The sequence below is a fragment of the Aegilops tauschii genome, chromosome 2 (assembly GCF_002575655.3).
Source record: "Aegilops tauschii subsp. strangulata cultivar AL8/78 chromosome 2, Aet v6.0, whole genome shotgun sequence".
Classification (NCBI taxonomy): Eukaryota; Viridiplantae; Streptophyta; class Magnoliopsida; order Poales; family Poaceae; genus Aegilops; species Aegilops tauschii.
The window spans coordinates 590,023,912-590,030,678 of NC_053036.3; the positions used below are offsets into that span (position 1 = coordinate 590,023,912).

Genomic DNA, 6,767 nt, shown 5'->3' on the forward strand with positions numbered 1-6,767 from the left:
TAATTAACTTAATTAATTAACTAATTAATTAATTATTTTTATTTTTATTTTTATTTTCTTTATTTATTTATTCATTAATTTTTATTAATTAATTTATTATTTTTATTCTCATTATTATTTTAAATTCTTTTTAAATTCTTTTTTTTACTAAACGTTTTAGGGGCGAGGCCCCACTCGTCATAGGCCCAGTGGCTTAGCGGGCGCACGGGTGCGGGCGTGTGTGCACCCGAAGAGGGGCGAACCCGGGCATGGGGGAGGCCATGGCCTCGACGAGGCAGCAGAGGCACCGGCGCGTGGCCAGGGGGCGCGGCCGGCCGCGGGAGCTGCGGCAGGTGAGCAGGGCGCGTGGCCGGCGAGGGCGTTCGCCGGCGGCGGGCGCGGGTTTCGGTCGCAGCGGGCGGCGCCGGCAACGGCAGACGCGAGTGGGGGGGAGGCGCTTGCGGGCGCGCGCGGGGAAGGCCGGAGTGACCGGGAGCGCGGCCGGAGCAGATGGTGGGGAGCTGTGCGCGCGACGAGGCGGGCTCGGTCGGAGCGTGGGGCGGCAGCAGGCCGGGGCACGCGGGACGCGCGGGCGAGGTGCGGGCGTGAGGGACAGAGGGGAGAGGAGCGGACGGGGGTGCTCACAGGGAGCTGCAGGGGGGCGGCAGTGGGCTCAAGGCGGAGGACGGGGACGCGCGCCGCTGGGGAGGAGGCGGCGACGAACGTAGGCGACGGCGGCCGGCGAGGTCCAGCGGTGGTCGGCGACAGGGGGGTCCGGGCGATCCGGCGGCAGCGGCGTCAGGGGCGCGGAGCGGCACGTGATCTGGCTCCTCTTCCCCGATCCAGATGGGGGAAGGGGAGAGAGGCGTGGGAGAGATCGAGAGGAGTGGGGGAGATCGTGCAGGGAAGTGGGGGTTGTGGGGTGGACGAGGGGATAGGGCTAGGGTTCGGTGCGGGGTGGGCCGGCTGGGCCGGCCTGGTCGGCTGAGCCAACTGGGCCAAGAGGCCCAGTGGGGGAGGGGGCCTTTTGTTTTTTTTTATATTTCTTTTCTGTTTTCTTTTCTTTATCTATTTTCTTTTATTTTAGTTTTGTAAAATTTATCACCAGCACCTAACTTAGTATTTGTAAATATACTACTGCCACAATAACTTTGGCACCTAGCTAAATTGTTTAGTATTTTGTAAAATATAATAGGGGTATAATTAATTGTTTATGCTGTTGTTTTAATCACTTTGGGGTATTTAATTATTTCTCCACCAATAATATCCATGATTTATTTGTCACATGGAGAACATTTTAGTTTTGACTTTTGAAAATTTTAGTTGTTTGACTTGAATTTGAATTTGAATTTTGAATCGGTTTTTTGAACTAACCCGAGGTTAACTAAAGTGATCATGGTGACATGGCATCGTTAGCAGTGTTTTACTGTAGCTTGATTATCCGGGCGTCACATACACCTTCTTGGAAAGAATGGAATTCACCGGCAACTTGTCCCAAAAATTTACTTTGGTCATTGTATTCAAGAAGGTCACCTCGGCGCCTAAACAACAAACCATTTCCTTGTTGATTACAGTGATACATCGTGAGCGATTCACGTACAACATGGTATGGTATGAACACATACGTAAAGTACATACTTATTAGGTCGATGACATGACGCACACGGTGCCATCACATGGATCACATTGTAGGGTAAGTGGGCCAGTAGGCAGAGGCCGCACAAGCCTCGTGAATCAGCATAATCCCTCTCCATCAATATATATCCATCCATCCCAAAAGATGTCCCATGCGAGTTCTTCACGATCCAGTACTTCTTCCCAGCGGCGTCATCCTTCCCGTACCCCACGATGGTGACGATGTGGTTATAGTCATACCCGCATGGACCCGAGTACACACCGCTCTTGTTCTTCGCGAAGCTCGCGGCAACCTCGATGATGACGGTCACGGACTGCTTAGCCACCGCCTCCATGAGCTTCTGGCGCCACCCGGCTATAGCCACGCATGGTGATGGCGTGGTTCTTCAGTTTGCTCGAGTCGCATGTGCCCTTCGTTCCCTTGTATGGGTAGTCCTCTTCCGTTGTGATGCCGCCATTCCTCGAGATCCATTTCATGGCCATGTAGGATTTACCTATGTCGCAGCCATACATGCCGCAGTCCACGAGTTCTTGCTTGGACAGGTCCACCACCTCCCCGGTCTTGATTTCGTGTAAGATCTCTACTGCTGCTACTGCAGCAAAAGCCCAACAGGACCCTGTTCGGTCGAGCCCAACACAAAATGTCAGATGTTTCAGTTATGCAAAGGCACCCGACCTCCAAGTGTACACCCTAAGCAAGAGGGTAAGAGTTACTCAGACCCACTACTTAATAAAATCAACGGCAGATCTATTATATACTATTAACTTTTATGTAAAAAGACGACGTATGAGGGACCATGTTAAAACAGCTCAAACAGGCAAATTTTAACAGGCAATCGTATATGCAGACTGATAGCTCGACCAACAAAACACGACTAAGTAAATTTACCGGTGTCGGGAGCTAGCGGTGAAGCATCCGCCGTTCACTGCTTATATTGGGATTTGTGCTTGCTTTGCATGTATAACATGAGATATCTTTTCTAGTGTTATACGTAAGCTTGGAGAGAGGAATACAATGGTGTGTCAGCTTGTGTCGGCTTTAACACCAGAGAGAGCCACAGAGTGGGTAGAAGGACAATTGCATGCATTCTCTCTCTCCATGCAAAAGGTGGGTATTTTATTTTGTAGTCATATTTTGAATGATTGATATATTTTGAACTAAATCTCCGTTTTTGAAACTTTTTTTATATTTGAATTCGTAGCGAGAAGATGGTCAGAACAAGATCAATTATGGATGCATTTGAACTAGTTTTATTTTTACAGATTTCATAAAACAAATTTCACTCATTATATAAAAACATATTTCACTCAATTAAAAAATAATTTTCCCTCATTTAAAAACTTATTTCACTCATTTTATAAAACTGCTTCCACTCATGTTGCCATAGTGGAATAACCATCTTGACAAATATACTAAAGAAATTGAGTGAAATACGCGGACTGTAATGCTATAATTTAAACGAGCTTAAAATTGAGTGAAATGACAAAAATGAAAAAGGCCGTTTCACACCAAAAAGATATATTTCGCTTATTTCAAACAGCTTATTTCACTTATTTCAGAAAACGCATTACCCTAGCTCAACTGAAAAACTATATTTCACTTGTTTCAGAAAACCGATTACAAAATATATCTCATTACAAGATATATCTCAAAGAATATTTGAAGAAAAGCATTTCGCTGAATTGCAGATCTGTTTTCACTCATTACAAAATATATCTCAAAAAGTACTTTTACTGTTTCACTCATTTGAAAGAATATAGTTCCACTCATTCCGAAATGAGTATTTCACAAGTTTGAAAAAACACAATTCTGTGATTTGGAAAACTGATTCACTCTTTACAAAAACAATCTCTTTACAAGTGCTTTCGCTCGTTACAAAAGATAGATTTCACTCATTTCACTAGTTTCAGAAAACATATTACACTCATTCAATTGAAATACTATATTTCACTTGTTTCAAAAAAGTGATTTCACTTGTTACAAAAGATAGATTTCACTCATTTCACTAGTTTCAGAAAATATATTACACTCATTCAATTGAAATACTATATTTCACTTGTTTGTAAAAAGTGATTTCACTCGTTACAAAATGTATGTTTCAATTCTTTGGAATACTTTATATCTACGAACTTAGTGAAATTTATTTTTTGAACTAAGTGAAATCTATGAAACAAGATATTTTTTGAAGACTATGAAACATGTTATTTTGAAATCTAATTTAAAAATATTCAAGATTGATCTTGTTCTGAAGATCATGTTGCAAGGAATTTGAATCTATAAAACAAATTCTATAATGATCACAAATGGAAACGTATTTCTAACAAAATGGAAACGTATTTCACTGATCACAAATATCAGTATCAAACATTAAAAATACGCAGTTCCACACAAAATATATTGAGTGAAATATGTTAATTGAAACATTGAAAATTAAACTTGTTTCAAATAAATCCAAGATTGCTCTTGTTCTAAAGGTCTCGGCGCAATTAATTCAAATATATAAATTATTTCATAAACAAAATTATAAGTTAAAAGATATGAATGATTAAAATTGTCATGGGGTGAATAAAATGATGGGTTTGTTGGTGGGAGAGGAGAGAGTGAATGTGTCATAACCTGTACCCATGTCAGAAAAAAAGAAGTATAGGACAATGCATGCTACCTTTATCTGCTAATGGTGGAACCCACAAGAGAGAAATACTAACGCTTAAAGCCAGGGAAAGATATCAAATACGTGCGACTGTATCGGGGTACACACCATGTGGCAGAATCCCATTGGCTGTGCGTTGCCCGGTAGCTCCCGTTGCCGGTAAAAGAGACTTTGCGCAACAAAACACCACACCGTGGATGCATGTCCCTCGTCAGTTCTGTACTGGTTGCCATTTTAATATGGTTCATTGTGTGTGTGTTTTATTACAGCGAGTTAACGTGCAAAATTGTTTTTTTTAAGCAACGTCAAATTTGTTGTCTACACGACACGCCGGTTAACATGCACACACAACTCGTTATTTTTTTTATTTTCTTGAACACCACAACTCGTTAATTAGTTTTAAGTCTAGCAACAAGGTCCAAGTTTGAACGATACGTTCTTCCAAAAACTAAATTTTAACCTGCACGCCAGCGATCTCATGTATACTTTGTATACGAAGCCAGCCTTTTTCTTTAGAAACTTCCAATCTAAGCCAGCCTCAAAATCGATTTGATCTGACGCAATGAGGGCAATCAAATACATATAAGATACAAAAAAAAGATGTATATTCAAGTGTAGACGATGACCGTACTCACCGCAGTTTCATTGATGCTCGACGGGCGTGACGGCACCCATTTCTCGCCAGTCCACGCTCTCAGGCACCGCAGCAGACAGGTTGGCGCCGTGCCCCTCGGCGACGTCCCCGGCACGAGTAGTGATCAACATCTCGGCGTAGTCATCCCCCGCTTCACTCATCTCCGGCGGCACGGTGAACCGGCCGGTGTACGTCGCCAGGAACTCCTCGCTGGTGAGGTCGGTGAACTGGTTCTCGCCGAGCGTGTAGCTGAGCCTGCCCTCCCGGTTCGTGGCCTCGATGTCCTCCACGTTACGCCGGTACACCTCGAACCGCCGCAGCTTCTCGTCGGCGGTCGATCGGGTACGACTTGCCGTGCTGCTTCATCCACCGGTGGAACCTGTCCACCATGGACGACTCCTCGACCTGCTGGCTCGTCCCCCGCATGGAGGCGACGAGGCAGCATAGGAGAAGGATGGCCAGGGCTACGGGACGGGAAAGGGAGGGGGCAGCCATGTCGATCGTCGCCGGTGCGGCTGCTGTTGCCGCGGCCGCGTTTTATACATGAGCGGCATGATTGGTGGACGGCTTTAACTCGGAGGTATTACTCGTGGCAGGTGGATGTCGCTTTGGACGGCCACGTTGTCACCTCCGCGATCGAGGCTGCGACACCCTACTCTCTCTCTCTCTACTGTCGCTGTGAAATCACGTTCACGGTTCACCACAAAGGGGCCATGGCCAATTGATTGAGCCACCCAAAACCACAATGGGCCATCACCCATCAAGGTAGCTTTACGTGGCTGTGATGGAGGTGCATGCACGCCAGTGAATGCACTGTCTGCTTCGTCGTGATCCGCTGGCCGGCCGTTCATTTCAAGCCCGATTCGAAATATCTCGAGGTGATGGAGCAGGCATCAAGCTCGCATAATCATGCTGTCGAGAAGAGAGTTACGAAGATGAACGAGTATGTGATGGTTGGGTTTCCGCGAAAAAAAAATGTGAAGCTCGGGTCACCAGGGCTATATCTCGCCTACGGCAAGACCGAAGGACGATTCGTCTCAGGCGTTCAAAGTAGTTTTGGAAAGTTTTGATGGACCGGCTTGTAACGGTTATAGAGGCTTTTTCACTTTATTTTTCTCTGTGTGTCTTCTTCATCGGTTTCTTTCGGGGTTTTTGTTTTTGCTTTTCTCTAAAGAAAAATCTTGGTTTTTTCTTTACCTTTATTTTCGGAAATTCTTGTCGATTCATTCGAATACAAGTTGAACATTTTTTGTATACACACTGACCATTTTTTAAATACATGCTAAGCATTTTTCAAGTACATGTTAAACATTTTATACGATTACTTATTGAAAATTTGTCAACGCACATTGAACAGTTTTTACATACGTGCCAAACATTTCCCAAATAAACGTTGGACTTTTCTTTGAATACATGTTGAACATCTTTCAGATGCACATTGAACATTTCCAAATACACGGTGAACATTTTTCCAAGACACATTGAACATTTCTCATAAATGCCATGGACATTTTTTAATCAAAAATATTAAGTGTTACAACGTCTTATAAAAATATCTTAACTTTTTCTTTGAAGGGGATGGAACAAATTTTACATTGAGTAAACATTTTTTAAATATCATCTACGTATTTTTTAAATGTGTAGTCATTTTGAGGCATGATGAAAAAAATTAAATGATATGGATTATTTAAAATATTACAGAAACAACTATTTTACATTTTTTTTGAGAAACAACTATTTTACATTACATGAAGATTTTTAATGCACGGTCAACCAACTGCTCTCTACCCGGCCGGCCCACTATAAGCACCTTCATGTGAGTTGTTCTTTCGTTTCGCTAGAGACGACATAAAGACGCGCCCCAGTTT

The 6,767-nt window shown here is 43.7% G+C and overlaps 1 pseudogene; it reads right to left on the minus strand.

The window, feature by feature from the left end:
* Window positions 1–1,014: 1,014 nt before the first annotated feature.
* LOC109737543 (fruit bromelain-like) lies at window positions 1,015–5,623 on the minus strand (annotated as a pseudogene).
* Window positions 5,624–6,767: the final 1,144 nt, after the last annotated feature.